The sequence below is a fragment of the Oncorhynchus kisutch genome, linkage group LG12 (genome assembly GCF_002021735.2).
Source record: "Oncorhynchus kisutch isolate 150728-3 linkage group LG12, Okis_V2, whole genome shotgun sequence".
In the NCBI taxonomy this organism is placed as follows: Eukaryota; Metazoa; Chordata; class Actinopteri; order Salmoniformes; family Salmonidae; genus Oncorhynchus; species Oncorhynchus kisutch.
Window position 1 is genome coordinate 8,565,240 of NC_034185.2, and position 22,105 is coordinate 8,587,344.

General features: G+C 43.4%; 1 protein-coding gene across 1 annotated transcript in view; it reads right to left on the reverse strand.

The window, feature by feature from the left end:
* sipa1l1 (signal-induced proliferation-associated 1 like 1) overlaps positions 1 to 21,787 on the reverse strand; it is a 225,962-nt gene extending 204,175 nt beyond the window's left edge. The window contains exon 1 of the mRNA XM_031837956.1: positions 20,907 to 21,787. The gene's annotated coding sequence lies outside the window, so the exon portion shown is untranslated. The remainder of the gene's footprint in view (positions 1 to 20,906) is intronic.
* Positions 21,788 to 22,105: the final 318 nt, after the last annotated feature.

Here is a 22,105-nt window from a genome sequence, read left to right on the forward strand (position 1 = left end):
AGTCAATGTGGAGGCTATATACAGGGGGTACCGGTACAGAGTCAATGTGGAGGCTATATACAGGGTGTTACGGTACAGAGTCAATGTGCGGGGGTACAGGTTAGTCAAGGTAATATGTACATGTAGGTAGGGATGAAGTGACTATGCATAGATAATAACAGAGAGTAGCAGCAGCGTAAAAGAGGGGTCTGAGTAGCCCTTTGATTAGCTGTTCATGAGTCTTATGTCTTGGGGGTAGAAGCTGTTTAGAAGCCTTTTGGACCTAGACTTGGCGCTCCGGTACCGCTTGCCGTGCGGTAGCAGAGAGAACAGTCTGTGACTAGGGTGACTTTAGTCTGAATTTTTAGGGCCGTCCTCTGACACCCCGCCAAGCAACATCTGTTTATATGGCCTTCTTGCTCAAACCGCAAGCAACACCTGTCAATCTCAGATATTTCTCTCAAAACAGAGATGTCGATTTGCACACAAGGACTAGTATTTTCAGAGGACGATGAAGTTAGCTGTGTTTTTTTTTTATCTGCCATTATTGCTCTCCTGACAAAAAATAACCGACATGGCAGATTTGGACGAGACTTTTAAATGACGGATATGCTGATTTGTGCTCGTGCATTACCCATCTCCCCCAGTAAAAACGAATCCTGTGTGAATACGGATTTTGATTCATTCATTCATTCTTCTTCATAAATCACAGTGTTAGGATCACATTTTTTCCAGACATCGTCAGTGTCACTCGCTCACTGGCAGTCAAGGTGTTGCCTGACGTCGGGACTGGTGCATCATCGTTATCATCATCATCTTCACATGACGTCCTGATGCCTTCACTGTGGAAAGTCAAGTGGGCTCAGAAATAGACCCGGTGGTGCTGGTTTCTGAATGTTCTCCACTCTGAGTGTACCTACCGACCACGCACTGTCACTCTAGGAGCACAGAGCTCAGTGAATCACTGCCGATGACAATGGCCCGAGCAGAGTGACTCAACGGATTGCACATCTCAATCAATGGCCGTTTTAGAGTTGGATAGGATACAGATCATTGGGATATTGTGATGGCAGTGGGAGGAAAAATCCCATATAAGCCTGTTAAATGTTATTTATAAAAGTGTTGGGAGGGAGACATCTTTTGAAAATTGAAAAGAAAGCAATAATCAAGAGCTGTATGAGACATCATGAGGCAGGAAATGACTTGTGTTGAGTTTTAAAATCAACTCATCCTGACACCTACGTAGCAGCCTGCCCGGAGAAGGGCTATGTGAGCAATAGCCGATTAAGATTTAACAACAAAAAATGTCGTAACGACATGTGGGGAGGGCTGCGTGTACCCAAGGTGTGTCCCTCTCTCACCAGACAGTGTGTCTGCTACAACTTGTATCACTCATCTTAAAATCACTGTGCCTTTACACAACACTCTTATGACAGAGTGTCTGACTGTGAAATGACTAAACAGCCATCCTGGTAACAACAAACCAGATAATAGAGGCATATTTGACCATGACACTTTTGTGGTTATGGTTAGTAACATGTCCAAGATATTTGAGAAGGTGGTAAAGGCCTTATAATATACAAGAAAATGGAGGCTTTCTAACAACTATGTAGCCTAAGCTACCAGTAGCAGCTGGAGCGAAACCGCAACAGAAAAGTAAAAAAATATATACAGTGCCAGTCAAACGTTTAGTTGTGTCCAGTCATTCATGGGTTTTTCTTTATTTTTTACTATTTTCTACATTGTAGAATAATAGTGAAGACATCAAAACTATGAAATAACACATCTGGAATCATGTAGTAACCAAAAAGAGTGTTAAACAAATCAAAATATATTTTATATTTGAGATTCTTCAAAGTAGCCACCCTTCGTCTTGATGACAGCTTTTCACACTCTTGGCATTCTCTCAAACAGCTTCATGAAGAATGCTTCTCCAACAGTCTTGAAGGAGTTCTCACATATGCTGAGGACTTGTTGGCTGCTTTTCTTTCACTCTGTAGTCCAACTCATCCCAAACCATCTCAATTGGGTTGAGGTCGGGTTATAGTGGAGGCCAGGTCATCTGATGCAGCACTCCATCACTCTCCTTCTTGGTCAAATAGCCCTTACACAGCCTGGAGGTGTGTTGGGTCATTATCCTGTTGAAAAACAAATGATAGTGGGACTAAGCCCAAACCAGACGGGATGGCGAGTCGCTGCAGGATGCTGTGGTAGCTATGCTGGTTAAGTGTGCCTTGAATCCAAAATAAAATCACAGTGTCAGCAGCAAAGCACCCTCAAACCATCACACCTCCTCCTCCATGCTTCACGGTGGGAACCACACATACAGAGATCATCCGTTCACCTACTCTGCATCTCACAAAGACACTGCGGTTGGAATCAAAAATCTCAAATTTGGACTCGTCAGACCAAAGGACAGATTTCCACCTGTCTAATGTCCATTGCTCATGTTTCTGGGACCAAGCAAGTATCTTCTTATTATTGGTGTCCTTGAGTAGTTGTTTCTTTGACCATGAAGGCCTGATACACCCGGTCTCCTCTGAACAGTTGATGTTGAGATGTGCCCATTACTTGAAATCTGTGAATCATTTATTTGGGCTGCAATTTTTGAGGCTGGTAACTCTGAAGAACTTATCCTCTGCAGCAGAGGTAACTCTGGGTCTTCCTTTCCTGTAGCGGTCCTCATGAGAGCCAGGTTCATCATAACGCTTGATGTTTTTTTCAACGGCAGTTGAAGATACTTTCCAAGTTCTTGAAATGTCCCAGATTGTCATTACTTTAAGACATGAAGGTCAGTCAGACTGTCGTTTCTCTTCAGTTATTTGAGCTGTTCTTGCCATAATTTGGACTTGGTCTTTTATCAAATAGGGCTATCTTCTGTATACCACCCCTACCTTATCACAACACAACTGATTGGCTCAAACACATTAGGAAGGTAAGAACTTCTACAAATTAACTTTAACAATGCACACCTGTTAATTGAAATGCATTCCAGGTGACTACCTCATGAAGCTGGTTGACAGAATGCCAAGAGTGTGCAAAGTAGTCATCAATGCAAAGGGTGGCAACTTTGAAGAATCTGAAATAGATTGATTTGTTTAAATCTTTGGTTACTACATAAACTATGAAATAACACATATGGAATTGTGTCTTCAATATTATTCTACAAAAGAAAAACCCTGGAATGAGTAAGAGTGTCCAAGCTTTTGACTTGTGTGTGTGTGTGTGTGTGTGTGTGTGTGTGTGTGTGTGTGTGTGTGTATGTATGTATGTATGTATGTATGTATGTATGTATGTATGTATGTATGTATGTATGTATGTATGTATGTATAATTGAAGTCGGAAGTTTACATACACCTTAGCCAAATGCATATAAACTCAGTTTCACAATTCTTGACATTTAATCCCAGTAAAAATTCCCTGTTTTAGGTCAGTTAGGATCACCACTTTATTTCAAGAATGTGAAATGTCAGAATAATAGTAGAGCGAATGAATTATTTCAGCGTTCATTTCTTTCATCACATTCCCAGTGGGTCATAAGTTTACATAGTGTTGGTCCCATGGTGTTTATACTCGCATACTATTGTTTGTACAGATGAACGTGGTACCTTCAGGCGTTTGGAAATTGCTCCCAAGGATGAACCAGACTTCTGGAGGTCTGCAATTTTTTTTCTGAGGTTTGGCTGATTTCTTTTGATTTTCCCATGATGTTAACCAAAGAGGCACTGAGTTTGAAGATAGGCCTTGAAATACATCCACAGTTACCCCTCCAATTGACTCAAATTATGTCAATTAGCCTATCAGAAGCTTCTAAAGCCATGACATAATTGTCAATTTAATGTTTGTACACTTCTGACCCACTGGAATTGTGAGAGAGTGAATTATAAGTGAAATAATCTGTCTGTAAACAACTATTGGAAAAATTACTTTCCAATAGTAGATGTCCTAACCGACTTGCCAAAACTATAGTGTGTTAACAAGACATTTGTGGAGTAGTTGAAAAACAGGTTTTAATGACCCCAACCTAAATGTATGTAAACTTCCGATATATATATATATATATGTATATATGCGTGTGTGTGTGTGTGTGTGTACGTATGTTAGAAAATGAGTTAGGAAAACTACAGGGCTGCTGATATAAACAGCTGGCTGGCTGAGGCAATCCAACAAGGTCAAATCTCAGGTTCCCAGATAAGTGATTTCTCTTACTAACATGCTGACCATCACGAGCATGTTGATTTTGTCCACACACACAAGAAGCGATCAGGACACGCAGGTTGAAATATCAAAAAGAACCAACAATATTAAAATTTGGGGACAGGTCGAAAAGCATTAAACGTTTATGGCAATTTAGCTAGCTAGCTTTCTGTCAATTTGTCCTCTACACCGACAATTAAGTTCACAGATACCTAGAAACTGAACCATTTAATCTCTCCACCTTCCTTCTTCTTCAAACTTTATATGGCGGTTGGCAACCAACTTTAAGGTGCATTACCACCACCAACTGGAGTGTAGACCTCAGTTCATCTTTCAATCACCCATGTGGGTATATGCTCCTAAAAACCAATGAGGAGATGGGAGAGGCGGGACTTGCAGCGCGTCAAGCTTCCCAAATTGAGCTAAGTTGTCATTTTTTTTTGCGCCTGGCTACACAGACGATCGTTGACGCACGTGAGCAGTGATTGAATAACATGTACGTGTATATTTATTTTGCAGCGCCGCACGTGGACGCGAGCGGTGTGGTCAGCAGGTCATGCCTTTTTGCATTGGATTCCAGGGCAGCAGGCTGCAGCTCTCTCTGCTCGACTCCCCTCGCGCTCACGCTTTCCCAAAATGGCTTCTCAGTTGCAGGCGGACAGGGAGACAAAGGTCTGCAATTACTAATTCCACCGGTCAGTCAGGAAAACAATAAGCTTACAAATGAAGTAGCCAGACGAAATCAAGCACCACCCAACACCCTCTTAGACAGCTAATGGAGGAACAAACCTCTCAATAGGCTCCTTCCCAAATGGCACAATATAACTAGTGCATTATACAGGGAATAGGATGCCAGTCTAAAGTAGTGCATTATATAGGGAATAGGGTGCCAGTCTAAAGTAGTGCATTATATAGGGAATAGGGTGCCAGTCTAAAGTAGTGCATTATATAGGGAATAGGGTGCCAGTCTAAAGTAGTGCATTATATAGGGAATAGGGTGCCAGTCTAAAGTAGTGCACTATATAGGGAATAGGGTGCCATTTGAGATGCTTCAAGAGAGCTGTCGGTCTGAGGAAGAGTACCAACAGATGGAGAGACAGTTCAGCAACGCTGTGAATACATATCAGTGGTTTAGAAAGAATTATGGCACTTGTCATCTGTTTCATTCATGGGGTTCATGGGGTGGCCAGTGAAGGTGGGGAAAGTTGTGTAGTATATTCTGGGAGTGAAAGAGCCAAAAGATAGATAAGGGAAACGACTGTAAAAAGAGAAACAGCCTCAAGTTGGATAATGGCCTCAAGCTAACTGATTAAGCCACTCTGAAACAGGTTTGAGAAGGTCGCATTTGAGCATAACAATACGTCTGTGTGATAGAATAGGTATTATTGGGTCCAGTTAAGAAGTCCAGAACAAGTTATTTACAGACCCGGCACAAAATCAAATCATAATGTTCCCACAGTCTGCCATGGCACCTCCTAGCCAGGGCACCTCCTAGCCAGGGCACCTCCTAGCCAGGGCACCTCCTAGCCAGGGCACCTCCTAGCCAGGGCACCTCCTAGCCAGGGCACCTCCTAGCCAGGGCACCTCCTAGCCAGGGCACCTCCTAGCCAGGGCTACTGGAACACAGAATCCAGAACAATTAGCTTGGTGTTTTGGCAGTGTTCAGTAGCTTGCTGGCACACAGTTAATTTCAGTTAGTGTGCGGCTCATTTCAGTTAGTGTGCGGCTCATTTCAGTTCTCATTATTTACTATCTGGGACTGCTCACGCCATCAGGCACAGTGTTCCATCTGTTTATTTCAGCCTGGATTAGCTCCCTATTGATTCAGACGTTTTTATAGATTTCCTGCTACCAACCTGTCACATCTGTGTGTTTGTTTTTATATGAATCCACCCTGCTCCGTTCATGTGCCATAATCCTCTTCCATCATTAAGTTATTACTTAAATCAAAACAGAAGGAGAGAGAGAAAGAGAGAGCGGGTGGCAGGTAGCCTAGCGGTTAAGAGCGTTGGGCCAGTAACGTAAAGTTTGCTGGTTGGGAATCCCCGAGCTGACTAGGTGAAAAATCTGTCGATGTGCCTTTGAGCAAGCCACTTCAAATATTGTATTTCAATAGTAAGTGGTCTATTGAGAGACAGCGATGGAATGTGTAGGTGGACTCGGTTTGGCCGGTATCCAAATTGTCAAACCTTCCTACCGACTTTGTGCCATACAGGGATATTCAGTTATACCGGCACTGAACAGAAAAGGTGCAAACCCCACTGATCCTTTGCAATCCGAGGGTTAGCAACGTAACATGTACATGTAAAATCCCATAGAGAATGCTAGCTAAATGCTAATGAGTCAAATGCGAGAATTTCATACAGTTTTTGACCTAAACTATTTTCAGGACAGAGATCCCTGTTCAAAATTACACAACTAACTCAAATTCTACTCAAGTTGGCTGAAAAACAAATATCAGACAGCTAAGCTCTTGATCCGCGCGGAGGTTCTCTGCTGTTACCGGCAAGCGAAGTTTGATTTTGGAAGGGTATAGCTAACGAGTGACTATTGGCTTTACGTCGATCCCAGAGCAAACATCGATTATTCCGGAGCTAGCCAGCTGAAGAGTTCCATCAGCCACTCCTGGGCTACACCTATCCGGACCTGTTTTAATGCCGATGCGGAGCCCCACCGGGCCTTCACAACTGGACTACCGACGTTATCTACCCGAAGGAGTTATCCGGCTGGCTCCTCCGTCACGACGTTACCTGAACACCCATCTGCGGCCCGCTAATTGTTAGCTGTCTTATCGGCTACTATCTGAATAGGTCTATCGGTCACGATAACTATATCTATTTTGCCAATTGGATTGGTCCCCTCTACCACACGGAACCCCACTAATCTACCGACGGAAACGCACGAGGTGGCTAAAAACAGACCTCCATCCTATGCTAGCTTGCTACCGATGGCCCGGCTAGCTGTCTGAATCGCCGTGACCCCAACCAACCTCACTACTCACTGGACCCTTATGATCACTTGACTAATCATGCCTCTCCTTAATGTCAATATGCCTTGTCCATTGCTGTTCTGGTTAGTGTTTATTGGCTTATTTCACTCTAGTCCTGCTCACTATACCTTATCCAACCTATTAGTTCCACCACCCACACATGCGATGACATCACCTGGTTTCAATGAGGTTTCTCTCTCATCGTCCCTCAATACCTAGGTTTACCTCCACTGTATTCACATCCTACCATACCTTTGTCTGTACATTATACCCTGATGCTATTTTATCGCCCCCAGAAACCTCCTTTTACTCTCTGTTCCAGACGTTCTAGACAACCAATTCTCATAGCTTTTAGCCGTACCCTTATCCTACTCCTCCTCTATTCCTCTGGTGATGTAGAGGTGAATCCAGGCCCTGCAGTGCCTAGCTCCACTCCTATTCCCCAGGCGCTCTCTTTTGATTACTTCTGTAACCGTAACAGCCTTGGTTTCATGCATGTTAACATTAGAAGCCTCCTCCCTAAGTTTGTTTTATTCACTGCGTTAGCACACACTGCCAACCTGGATCTGAATCCTGGTTTAGGAAGACCCCAAAAATTCTGAAATGTTCATCCACAACTACAACATTTTCAGACAAGATAGAACAGCCAAAGGGGGCGGTGTTGCAATCTACTGCAAAGATAGCCTGCAGAGTTCTGTCCTACTATCCAGGTCTGTACCCAAACAATTTGAACTTCTACTTTTAAAAATCCACCTCTCTAAAAACAAGTCTCTCACCGTTGCCGCCTGCTATAGACCACCCTCTGCCCCCAGCTGTGCTCTGGACACCATATGTGAACTGATTGCCCCCCATCTATCTTCAGAGTTCGTGCTGCTAGGCGACCTAAACTGGAACATGCTTAACACCCCAGCCATCCTACAATCTAAGCTTGATGCCCTCAATCTCACACAAATTATCAATGAACCGACCAGGTACCACCCCAAATCCGTAAACACAGGCACCCTCATAGATAGTGGGGCAAAAAAGCATTTAGTCAGCCAACAATTGTGCAAGTTCTACCACTTAAAAAGATGAGGCCTGTAATTTTCATCATAGGTACACTTCAACCATGACAGACAAAATGAGAAGAAAAAAAATCCAGAAAAATCACATTGTAGGATTTTTTATGAATTGATTTGCTTCCACCCTTCAGCTAACCTCAACCCCTCTCATCTCTCTAACACCATCCAGTCCCATCCTTCAGCTAACCTCAACCCCTCTCATCTCTCTAACACCATCCAGTCCCATCCTTCAGCTAACCTCAACCCCTCTCATCTCTCTAACACCATCCAGTCCCATCCTTCAGCTAACCTCAACCCCTCTCATCTCTCTAACACCATCCAGTCCCATCCTTCAGCTAACCTCAACCCCTCTCATCTCTCTAACACCATCCAGTCCCATCCTTCAGCTAACCTCAACCCCTCTCCTCTCTCTAACACCATCCAGTCCCACCCTTCAGCTAACCTCAACCCCTCTCATCTCTCTAACACCATCCAGTCCCATCCTTCAACTACCCTCAACCCCTCTCATCTCTAACACCATCCAGTCCCATCCTTCAGCTAACCTCAACCCCTCTCATCTCTCTAACACCATCCAGTCCCATCCTTCAGCTACCCTCAACCCCTCTCATCTCTCTAACACCATCCAGTCCCATCCTTCAGCTACCCTCAACCCCTCTCATCTCTCTAACACCATCCAGTCCCACCCTTCAGCTACCCTAAACCCCTCTCATCTATCTCTGAAAACCATCCAGTCCCACCCTTCAGCTACCCTCAACCCCTCTCATCTCTCTAACACCATCCAGTCCGATCCTTCAACTAACACCATCCAGTCCCATCCTTCAGCTACCCTCAACCCCTCCCATCTATCTCTGAACACCATCCAGTCCCATCCTTCAGCTACCCTCAACCCCTCCCATCTATCTCTGAACACCATCCAGTCCCACCCTTCAGCTACCCTCAACCCCTCCCATCTATCTCTGAAAACCATCCAGTCCCACCCTTCAGCTACCCTCAACCCCTCCCATCTATCTCTGAAAACCATCTAGTCCCACCCTTCAGCTACCCTCAACCCCTCCCATCTATCTCTGAACACCATCCAGTCCCATCCTTCAGCTACCCTCAACCTATCCCATATATCTCTGAACACCATCCAGTTGATTTCTATTTGTCATTACACATCAATTTGCAATAACATCTGCTAAAAATGTGTATATGATCAAATTTGATTTTATATTTTTCATCTTTCAAAATTGTTGTATGTTGTGTTCATATTTTTGTTCAGTATAGCTTAGCTATAGATAGCATAACAACTTGCTTAGCTAGAGAAGATAAGGGAGGGAAAGAGAGATGCCTGGGAGGGGGAGGGGGGGAAAGACAGAGAGAGACTCCTGGATGGGTGAGAGAGAGACAGAAAGACGTCTAGCTAGGAGATTGACAGCAGTAGGATTATCAAGGCTATTCAGACGTACAGTGGTTGAGCAACATCTAAAGCTAGTTCTGAAAGGCTAGATCTTCATTAACCACATTGTGTGTGTGTGTGTGTGTGTGTGTGTGTGTGTGTGTGTGTGTGTGTGTGTGTGTGTGTGTGTGTGTGTCAGTCAATGTGTTTTAAACCCAATGGCATGAGAAGAGACAGCTAATGCGCCAGGAGTTGGGATCAATTCCATTTCAATTCAGTCACTCCAGAAAGTAGCTTCAATACCGATTCCACTTTTCCCTGTAACGCACAGTACCTCAGGCTAAATCAAATCAGAGATTTAATTCCAAACTGACTGACTAACATGTCACTCTGACCATTCCAAGCGGGTGCTCATTCTTATTTAAAGCATCCTAGATGTAAGTAGGACAGCCAGGGAGGCAAGGCAGGGGTTTTGGCAGTGGCTTCACTCACACACTCTCTCTCTCTGCATCCCTATTCCTTGTTTAGTGCACTACTTTTGAAAGGAGTCCTGGCCCTGGTCAAAAGTAGTGCACCAACTAGGGTGCCACTCGGGATGCAAACCACAGAACTATTTGGCCAGCACTCAAAGTCAGGGAAAAGACATTTCAAGCCTCCACTCTCTTCAGTTAGTGATACCCCATTTCAAGCTTGATTCTGGCCACCTTGCCTGCAAAGTGTTGAGATTAAACAAAAGTAGGAACCTCCCCCTATAGGTCTCTCTGTCTATACCCTCCCATTCCCTCCCCCTCCCTATAGGTCTATACCCTCCCCCCTCTCTCCCCATAGGTCTCTCTGTCTATACCCTCCCCCCTCTCTCCCCATAGGTCTCTCTGTCTATACCCTCCCCCCTCTCTCCCCATAGGTCTCTCTGTCTATACCCTCCCCCCTCTCTCCCCATAGGTCTCTCTGTCTATACCCTCCCCATAGGTCTCTCCGTCTATACCCCCCCCCTCTCTCCCTATAGGTCTCTCTGTCTATACCCCCCCCCCCTCTCTCCCTATAGGTCTCTCCGTCTATACCCTCCCATTCCCTCCCCCTCCCTATAAGTCTTCCTTTGTATCAATAAATAAACATTTGCATTACAAAGTGGGGAAATTAAACAACTAAAATATAGTTGCTGCATAAGAATTCAACCTCCTTGTTCAGGCAAGCACAACTTAGGTCAGGAGTCAAATTTGGTTGAACAAATGACATAATATGTGACATGGACTAGAGGTGGGAATGGTTATAATCGAATGGACATTAGTATTCAATTAGATGGGAGAGTTTAAAAACATCTATTTAAAAAAAAAAAGGAAAAAAAAGGTCAGAGGTTCCATGTGTAGCAAGTGAAGTGAGAGATTTATAAATCAATGCAAAATGGAATTAAATTTACAGAATTAAGTTGGCTAAATGAGAAGGATTATACTACAATGATCAACCAACAGGAAGGCTGTTGTTTCATTACACAAGTTGCCTACAGGGAGCATAGCAAAATGGCCTCAATAAGCTAGCTAAAGTAGCAAGGCTAATTAAGAGAGCTACCGTAGCCAGCTAGCTTATTAAGAGAGCTACCGTAGCCAGCTAGCTTATTAAGAGAGCTACCGTAGCCAGCTAGCTTATTAAGAGAGCTACCGTAGCCAGCTAGCTTATTAAGAGAGCTACCGTAGCCAGCTAGCTTATTAAGAGAGCTACCGTAGCCAGCTAGCTTATTAAGAGAGCTACCGTAGCCAGCTAGACAGGCACTACCAGATGTTATGACCTACGGCAGCAACAAGTTTGTCTAACTAGTACGAGTTAGAGAGAAAGTAGACAAACTCACTCCTCTCTCTCGCCCCTGCTCCTCTCGCGCCCCTCCCCCTTGCTCCTCTCGCTCCCCTCCCCCTGCGCCTCCCCCTGCTCCTCTCCCCCTGCGCCTCCTCCTGCTCCTCTCCCCCTGCGCCTATCTCGCCCCTCCCCACCCTTCTGCTGGAACAGAGAAGTGCAGTACACCAGTTCGGGTGAGGCTCCATTGACATATTTAAAATAAAATAAATAACAATTATATTAAAATTTGTAAAACAAAGCTTTACTACTCCTTTGAACCACACTTATTTCAACTATCTGAAAGTTAGTCTATAAGTACCTAGGTGTCTGGCTAGACTGCAAACTCTCCTTCCAGACTCATATCAAACATCTCCAATCGAAAATCAAATCAAGAGTCGGCTTTCTATTCCGCAACAAAGCCTCCTTCACTCACGCCGCCAAGCTTACCCTAGTAAAACTGACTATCCTACCGATCCTCGACTTCGGCGATGTCATCTACAAAATGGCTTCCAACACTCTACTCAGCAAACTGGATGCAGTCTATCACAGTGCCATCCGTTTTGTCACTAAAGCACCTTATACCACCCACCACTGCGACTTGTATGCTCTAGTCGGCTGGCCCTCGCTACATATTCGTCGCCAGACCCACTGGCTCCAGGTCATCTACAAGTCCATGCTAGGTAAAGCTCCGCCTTATCTCAGCTCACTGGTCACGATGGCAACACCCATCCGTAGCACGCGCTCCAGCAGGTGTATCTCACTGATCATCCCTAAAGCCAACACCTCATTTGGCCGCCTTTCGTTCCAGTACTCTGCTGCCTGTGACTGGAACATATTGCAAAAATCGCTGAAGTTGGAGACTTTTATCTCCCTCACCAACTTCAAACATCAGCTATCTGAGCAGCTAACCGATCGCTGCAGCTGTACATAGTCTATTGGTAAATAGCCCACCCTTTTCACCTACCTCATCCCCATACTGTTTTTATTTATTTACTTTTCTGCTCTTCTGCACACCAATATCTCTACCTGTACATGACCATCTGATCATTCATCACTCCAGTGTTAATCTGCAAAATTGTAATTATTTGCCTACCTCCTCATGCCTTTTGCACACATTGTATATAGACCCCCCCTTCGTTTTCTACTGTGTTATTGACTTGTTAATTGTTTACTCCATGTGTAACTCTTTGTTGTATGCTCACACTGCTATGCTTTATCTTGGCCAGGTCGCAGTTGCAAATGAGAACTTGTTCTCAACTAGCCTACCTGGTTAAATAAAGGTGAAATAAAAAATAAATAAAAAAATAGACTTCCTTTGTGTGAATAATAGGGATTGACATGATTTTTGAATGACAAGGCTACCCCTTCCTCAGTCCTGCATAGATACAACATCTGTAAGGTCCGAGTATTGCATTTGAAGCACATATTCAACTACAAAACACCTGGATGCTTTTTTGAAAGTCTCATAAAGAAGGCCAGTGATTGGTAGTTGGGTAACAATAACAAAATCAGACCATGAATAAGCATGGTCTATTTAATAATGATGCTGTGGGTGATGTATTAAACCCCCCCCCCCCCCAGACACAACAAAGATACAGTCGTCCTTCTGAACTGAACTGCAGAACTGGAAGGAAACTGTTCAGGGAGTTCACCATGAGGTCATTGGTGATTTTAAATAAGCTACAGAGTTGAATGGCTGTGATGGAAGGAAACTGTTCAGGGAGTTCACCATGAGGTCATTGGTGATTTTAAATAAGCTACAGAGTTTAATGGCTGCGATGGGAGAAAACTGAGGCTGGATCAACATTGTAGCTACTCCACAATAACGACCTAAATGACGAAAATAATACAAAATATTCCTATACATAGATCCTGTATGAAACAAGGAAGTTAAACTGCAAGAAAACCCCTCAAATAAAATACATTTTTTGGCCTGAATGCAAAGCTTTATGTTTGGGGCAAATCGAACACATCTCCTTATATGGTAAATCACTGCATCAAGATATGGGGCAAATCGAACACATCTCCTTATATGGTAAATCATTGCATCACGATATGGGTGGTTATGCTTGACATCAGCAAAAGACTGGGGATTGTCAGGATAAAACAGAAACAGGACAGAGCTAAGCACAGGCAAAATGCTATAGGACAACCTGCTTCAGTCTGCTTTCCACTAGACACTGGGAGAGGATTTCCCCTTTCAGCAGGACAATAACCTACAACACAAGGCCAAATCTACACTGGAGTCGCTTACCAAGAAGACAGCGAATGTCTTACAATTTATTTATTTGAAGAAAAAAAAAAAGGACAAATATTTCACAATCCAGGTGTACAAATCGCTTAGAGACTCGCTACCAAAACGTTGTTTCTAACATCAAATATAATTGTATTTGTCACGTTTCATAAACAACAGGTGTAGACCAATAGTGAAATGCTTACTTACCAGTCCTTTTCCTTTGTCGGTAATCAGTCCCCACCACCGGCATGTCATTGCCAAACTCGATGATGGTGTTGGGAGCAGGTCAGGGATAGGTAGAAAATGTCAGTGAAGGCGCATGCTCTGGAATACGTGTCCTGGTATTCAGTCTGGCCCCGCGATTGTTAACCTGTTTAAAACGTCTTACTCACATCGGCTACAGAGATCGAGATCACACAGTCATCTGGAACAGCTGGTGCTCTCATGCATGGTTCAGCGTTGCTTGCGTCGAAGCCAACATAGAAGGCATTTAGCATTGCTGGGTAGTTCACGGCTGGGTTTCCTTTTGTAATCCGTGATAGTTTGCGAGCCCTGCCACATCCGTTGAGCATCAGTGCCAGTCCAGTAGGTTTTGATCTTAGTCCTGTATTGACGCTTGCCTGTTTGATGGCTATTCGGAGGTCGTAGATGGATTTCTTATAAGTATTCGGATTAGTGTCCCGCTCCATGAAAGCGGCAGCTTTAGCCTTTAGCTCAGTGCGGATGTTGCCTGTAATCCATGGCTTCTTCCGTGTACAGTGCATTCGTAAAGTATTCAAACCCATTACTCTAAAATTGATTGTCCCCCCCCCCCCCCCCCCCCCCCATCAAGGGGCGGCAGGGTAGCCTAGTGGTTAGAGCGTTGGACTAGTAACCGGAAGGTTGCAAGTTCAAACCCCCGAGCTGACAAGGTACAAATCTGTCGTTCTGCCCCTGAACAGGCAGTTAACCCACTGTTCCTAGGCAGTCATTGAAAATAAGAATTTGTTCTTAACTGACTTGCCTAGTTAAATAAAGGTAAAATAAAAATCTACACTTAATACCCCATAATGAGGTTTAGAAATGCGATGACAGCCTCATCTTCTTGGGTATAAAGCTACAACCTTGGCACACCTGTATTTGGAGAGTTTCTGCCATTCTCTGCAGATCCTCTCAAGCGCTGTCAGGTTGGATGGGGAGCATTGCTGCACAGCTATTTTCAGGTCTCTCCAGAGATGTTTTGGCTGGGCCACTCAAGGACATTCAGAGACTTGTCCCGAAGCCTGCGTTGCCTTGGCTGTGCGCTTAGAGTCGTTGTCCTGTTGGAAGGTAAACCTTCGCCCCAGTCGGAGGTCCTGAGTGCTCTGGAGCCGGTTTTCATCAAGGATCTCTGTACTTTGCTCCATTCATCTTTCCCTTGATCCTGACGAGTCTCCCAGTCCCTGCCACTGAAAAACATCCTCCCAGCATGATGCTGCCACCACCATGCTTCACCGTAGGGATGGTGCCAGGTTTCCTCCAGATATGACACTTGGCATTCAGGCCAAAGAGTTTATTCTTGAGAATAAATTCCAGAGAATCTGGTTTCTCATGGTCTGAGAGTCCTTTAGGTGCATTTTGGCAAACTCCAAGTGGGCTGGCATGTGCCTTTTACTGAAGAGTGACTTCCATATGGCCACTCTACTATAAAAAGTCTGATTGGTGGAGTGCTGCAGGGATGGAAGAACCTGCCAGAAGGACTCAGAGAGGAACTCTTGAGCTCTGTCACGAGTCACAATGGGTTCTTGATCACTTCCCTGACCAATGCCCTTCTCCCCCTATTTCTCAGTTTGGCCGGACGGCCAGCTCTAGGAAGAGTCTTGGTGGTTCTAAACTTTTTCCATTTAAGAATTATGGGGGCCATTGTGTTCTTGGGGACCTTCAATGCTGCCGACATTGTTTGGTACCCTTCCCCAGAGTTATGCCTCGACACAAGCCTGTCTCGGAGCTCTACAGACAATTCTTCAACCTCATGGCTTGGTTTTTGCTCTGACATGCACTGTCAACTGTGGGACCTTATATAGAGACAGGTGTGTGCCTTTCCAAATCATGTCCAATCAATTCAATTTACTACAGGTGGATTCCAATCAAGTTGTAGAAACATCTCAAGGATGATCAATGGAAACAGGATGCACCTGAGCTCAATTTCGAGTCTTATAGCAAAGGGTCTGAAATCTTATTTCCAGGTAGCCTAGTGGTTAGAGCAATGGACTAGTAACCAAAAGGCTGCAAGATCGAATCCCCGAGCTGATAAGGTAAAAAATAAAAAAAATAAAAAAAAATCTGTCCTTCTGCCATTGAACAAGGCAGTTAACCCACTGTTCCAAGGCTGTCATTGAAAATAAGAATTTGTTCTTAACTGACTTGCCAAGTTAATAATTGTTCTACTGTATTATTGACTGTATGTTTTGTTTATTCCATGTGTAACTCTGTGTTGTTGTATGTGTCGAATTGCTACGCTTTATCTTGGCCAGGTTGCAGTTGTAAATGAGAACTTGTTCTCAACTAGCCTACCTGGTTAAATAAATAAAAATCAAAAGGTCAAATTAATTCAAAAGCAATCCGTTTGTGTTTTTATACATTTGCAAACATTTGTAAAAACCTGTTTTCACTTTGTCATTATGGAGTATTGTGTGTAGATTGATGAGGGTAAAAAATATTTAATCAATTTTAGAATAAGGCTGTAACGTACCAAAATGTGGAAAAAGTCCAACGGGAGGGGTCTGAATACTTTCTGAATGCACTGTATGTGAAGTCACTGTGGGGACGAAGTCGTCCCTTCTTAATGAAGTCGGTGACTGATGTGGTAAACTCAATGTTAAATCGGATGAATCCCAGAACATATTCCAGTCTGTGCTAGGGAAACAGTCCTGTTGCTTAGCATCCGCTTCATCGGACCACTTCTGTATCGAGTGCGTCACCGGTACTTCCTGTTTGAGTTTTTGCTTGTAAGCAGGAAGCAGAAGAATAGAGTTATGGTCTGATTTGGCAGAAATATATTGATTTACTCCGTGGGGAAATGGAAGTAAGCATTTTTGTTCGACGGTGGATGCCATGTGTATCCCCGTACATACGACTCATCCATCTTAAAACTTGGGGGGGGGGGGGGGGTGAAAAGTTATCAATGTATATTAGTGTTTTGTATGTAGATTGTGGGCAACAAAAAAAAAAATTATATCCATTTTAATCCCACTTTGTAACACAATGTGAAGAAAGCTAATGGGGTTACTTGTGATACCCCATGCATCTCTCTTCTCCTCATTCCTTGACCCCTTCCCCCCCCCCCCCCCCCCCCCCTTCCATCTCTCCTCTTGTGTTATGCTGCCCATGTCATCCACATTTACCCTCCAGCCATAAAAATCTCCTGTCCTCACGGAGGTTAGGGAATGGGACGTCTCTACTGTAAATGCTTATCGTTTCTGGGTGGCTCGGCAGTGGAGTGGCTACAGAGGAGATCCTCTTTGTACAGGATCATTTAATTAGGTCCTCTTATCCAGTTTTACACTCTTGAGAAAAAAAATATTATCTTGCTCCTTTTTTTTTTTTTAATCAACAGTCTCTGTCAAGTAACCTCAATTGAGGGAAGAGTTACTGTAGGAGAGATTATGCACTGTATGTGCACTGTATGTGGATGGTGATGTAAGGTCATGTTTGAATCTTCCTTCCCACAATGGCTGGTCTGAACCCTGACATAACGAACCCAGACATGCAGTCCGAGCCGGCACTAAGCAAAATGTTGCCGCTGATGCACACCCCAAAATGTTCAAATATGCACCATGTGTATGCTACTATTCTAACTCTCAACAGTAAGTAGAGACCGTGACTGAGAACCTTTAGATGTACACACACCAACTTGAGAAAATTATTCATAGCCCTTGACATTTAGTTGTGTTACAGCGTGAATTCACAATGCATTATATATATATTTACAATACATCATAATGTCAGTGAAAACGTGTTCAGACATTTGCTAATTTATTGAAAAAAATGAAATACAGAAATATCTATTCACATCCCGAGTCAATACAAGTTAGAGTCACCTTTGGCAACGATTACAGCTGTGAGTCTTTGTGGGTAAGTCTCTAAGAGTCTCCCTTTACCTCCCTTATCTCACCTCCTCTGCTCACATTGTATATAGACTTATTTTTCTACAGTATTATTGACTGTTTGTTTTACTCCATGTTGTTGTTTGTGTCGAACTGCTTTGCTTTATCTTGGCCAGGTCGCAGTTGTAAATGAGAACTTGTTCTCAACTTGCCTACCTGGTTAAATAAATTAATAAATAAGAGCTTTGCACACCTGGGATGTACAATATTTGTACATTTTTTTATTCAAGCTATGGTTGTTGATCATTGCTAGACAAATCACTTTCAAGTCTTGCCATAGATTCAAGCAGATTTAAGTCAACAGAAACATTCACTGTCTCCTTGGTAAGCAACTCCAGTGTATATTTAGCCTTGTGTTTAAGGTTGTCGTCATGCTGAAAGGGGAATTCATCTCCCAGTGTTTGGAAAACCTGAAACCAGGTTTTCCTCTAGGATTTTGCCTGTGATAAGCTCCATTCCATTCATGTTTTTATCCTGAAAAACCTGGATTACAGTCCTTAATGAGTACAAGCATACCCATAACATGATGCAGCCACCACTATGCTTGAAAATATGGAGAGTGGTACTCAGTAATGTGTTGTATAAAACACTTTGGACAAAAAGTTGAATTGCTTTGCCACTTTTTTTGCAGTATTACTTAGTGCCTTGTTGCAAACAGGACACATTTAGAATATTTGTATAAATGTAAAAGCTTCCTTTTCAGTCTGTCATTTCGGTTAGTATTGTGGAGTAACTACAATGTTGATTCATCCTCAGTTGTCTCCTATCACAGACATTCAACTCAGTAACTGTTTTTAAAGTCACCATTGGCCACATGGTGAAACCCCTGAGTGGTTTCCTTCCTCTCCAGCAACTGAGTTAGGGAAGGACACCTGTACCTTTGTCGTGACTGGGTGTATCGATTAGGCTTTGGCAGTATACCGTATATATTGTATACTTGGATATTTGGAAAAAGCCACAGGATGGTTTTTCAATACCGTCAAAACTATTTATTTGAAGATATTTTTATTATTTAAGTGGAAAAAGGGGTGTGAATACTTTGAAGGCATTGTATTTGTACTTTTACGTGGGCCGCCAGTTGCCCATCCCTGTCATAGGTTTGCCATTTGGGACAAAGCCCAGATCTCAGGCAGCCTTGGCATTATGAGACTGACGACAGCAGAGAAGATGAGATGTTCACTTGCAAATGTGTTAGGATTTTGACGCAAGCAGGCAGCACGACAGACGGCCTCTAAAAGCTATCTGCTGCCTGAAATTCATCTGTAATGCTATGTTGTTTTTCAATCCGCAATCAAAACCAGACATGTTGAACCAATCACTGCTGAACCAACCACACCACTCAACCACTAGTCTGACAAATGAATACAGATGGGCTCCTGTTGACATATCCATTTAGAGGCTGCTACGACCGCGTGTGTCCATCCCCTGAGGAGAGAGGCTGCACGCCACAGGTGGACGACCCACCAGTAACACACAGGGAGGGCAAGGCACTGGAGGGGGGGGGGGGGGGGGGGGGGGTTGTGGTGATTACATCATCCCCGTAACCATCACAGCCAGGTGTAAGCATGACACACACATGAAAACACCATGAGAGCAAGCAGTGCCTTGTGGGATATATTCCTATAAATAACAAGTCTATTTTGTGATTTCTTTTGAGCAACAGTATCCACTACTGTAAAACAAGTCTCATCTGACTGAAGGGACTGTTGCTTATTCACTCCTACATTCCAATGATTTTAGAACAACCTACTTCCCCCCCCCCCCCTCAAAGACCAGCCCCTCAAATCACCCACACACCCTTCTGCTGCCTTGGCTTGTCTTCTCAACAATGCATGAGAACACCACCCACGCACCCTGCAGACGAGAAATAGTGATGCAAAAAATGGTCAACCATCATATCCATCAAAGTTCCGCCTTCAATGAAGAATGATGTCTTAAAAAAAGAAGGGGGGGGGGGGTTGACACAAACAGAAGTGACAACAAATAAGTAGGCTAAATAAGTGATGTCAAATAGAGAGATCAAGTAGTTTGTGATGTGGATGTTTCCATAGAGAGACTACTAAATCACTACTGGTATTATTAGTATTCTAATTATATGGTTATTTCCCTATACAAATCATCTTATTCCATGCCTACCTACAGTACGGGCTTTAGGGGTGCCTGGGGGCACGTTGTTACACCCATACCAGTGATGGCCAGGTGATGTGGCCAGGTGGAGCTATGTTAACCCAAGAAGAGGCCCTGTGGCAATGTTCCATTACCCAAAAAAAGCACTATTAGGCATCAAACAAATGGTTATGATGTTTATCTAATCTCTGGTTCCTGTTATTGTCAACGGCCATCGTTGTCCCCATTTCTGACTGACAACAAAATGACTGGGGGTAAACTTTGCTGCGAGCAGGTTATAACTTGGACTAAAGGGTTCTGGAATGTGCGATATGAATTTTCTGGGAAGATTTTCAATTCAATGAATATGCAAAGACGTCATACCTATTCTTTCAATATCAACTAACGTTATTATATATGATTGGCATAAAACAAAACAAATCTACCTGCTAGTTATTATGAGCAATCAAATTGTGCTAAACAATATCGAGTTGCCCCCACATGCCATGATTCCCAAACCAAGGGGAAAGCTGGTTCAAGTCAGCCAGCAGCAACGCGTGGTCATCTTGTTGTGAAGGAGAGAGAGAGAGATGGGGAAAACAATTGTCGCGAAAATCAGATTATTCAACTTGATTCGATGTGCGAAGGTCTGCTTCAGGAGACACGTCCAAAATATATCTGCATCAGTGTGTCGCCGATAGATTTGATGTTATGCATGGCTAGCAAATGAATGAATACAACACAACGTGCATCTTTCGTCGTAACTAAACTTTTCACTCCCAATTTTCAGCTGCTCCTCAACTTAACGTTTGTTGTATCTACCTTTATTAACCGATTTCAATTGAACAGTAATTGTATGTACATTTATATGAGCTAACTGTATAGCTCATACCACAAATACACATCCGTGGGCTTTCTGAAAATAACGGAATATTTTCTCCACCTCGCCACAGCACAGTGTGCATCATGGCATGCGATGTCATTAATAAAACCGGAGCAGAAAACTCACCTTTCCTCTCCCCACCTCCGACGTTCTCAGAGAGACACAGATTCCAGGAAAACCTCTTATCACAATGTTTGGCCTCAAGGTGAGCGTCGAGTCTCTAGATTTTCACCACGACAAAAACGTCAAAATAGTATTGTCTTTTCTTATCCGTTGTTTCCTTTACTCCAGTTTCTCCTTCCTTTTGCTATCGTTCAAAACTTGGAAGTTCATACACAAAGTTGCTTGACAGCCTCCGCCTCGGTCGCGCTGCAGCTGCTGGAGAGATGAGGTCACTGCAAGTCAACTCTTTAACGCTGCAGCAACTCTCGCGATAAACAGGAAGGGAAATAACGCGAAAAAGGATGGAGAGAGAGAGAGCGAGCGAGAGAAAGAGAGACCGTTCCGTTGCTCTGGCAACAGCAGCCAGCTAAACTGCTGTGTAACGGAGAAGGCAATGAATCCCACCAATTCAATGGCAACTGGGGTGGTATTTCAGATTTCTTCTTAGTTAAAATCAAAGACATTTCTGGTGGGTGGGGTTCTGTCGTTTTAGCGTTTCTTCTTAGTCGTTTTAGCGTTTCTTCTTAGTTAAAATCAAAGACATTTCTGGAACATTTTCGGGCAGAATTACAAACAGCTGATATTTCAGAGTCAACATCACCCCGTTGCTTTCACTTTCCACTGGGGTGATGCCATTCATCTCATCTCAGCAGTTTCACTGGTAGGCCTAATGTTGCAGCTAGCTTGGTTAGCAGGTAAACAGAATTTCAGACTTTGATACACAATCTTACCATCAGGTAAAATACTTCCTACATGGTAAATGTTGCATTCTGTTGTACAACTTTCAGCACCAGTATGTCTTTGCCTGTGAATTTGTCTCAAGTTATCAAACGTATCGGTGGCACATTTAGCAAATGATTGGTCCATCTACCGAGGCTTGTTTTTCCACTTCCGGATTTAAATATTTTGTTGTTACAAATTTGGATTACAATAAAAATTCAACAAGTACTCTGTAATGTCAACGTGGATTTTTATTTTTACAATTTGTTAAAGATGAATGAATAATAAAACACTAATATATATTGATTATATAATTATTCAACACACTGAGCCAATACATGTTAGAATGATCTTTGGCAGCAATTACAGCTGTGAGTCATTTGGGTAAGTCTCTAAGAGTGATTACAGCTGTAAGTCTCTAAGAGTGATTACAGCTGTAAGTC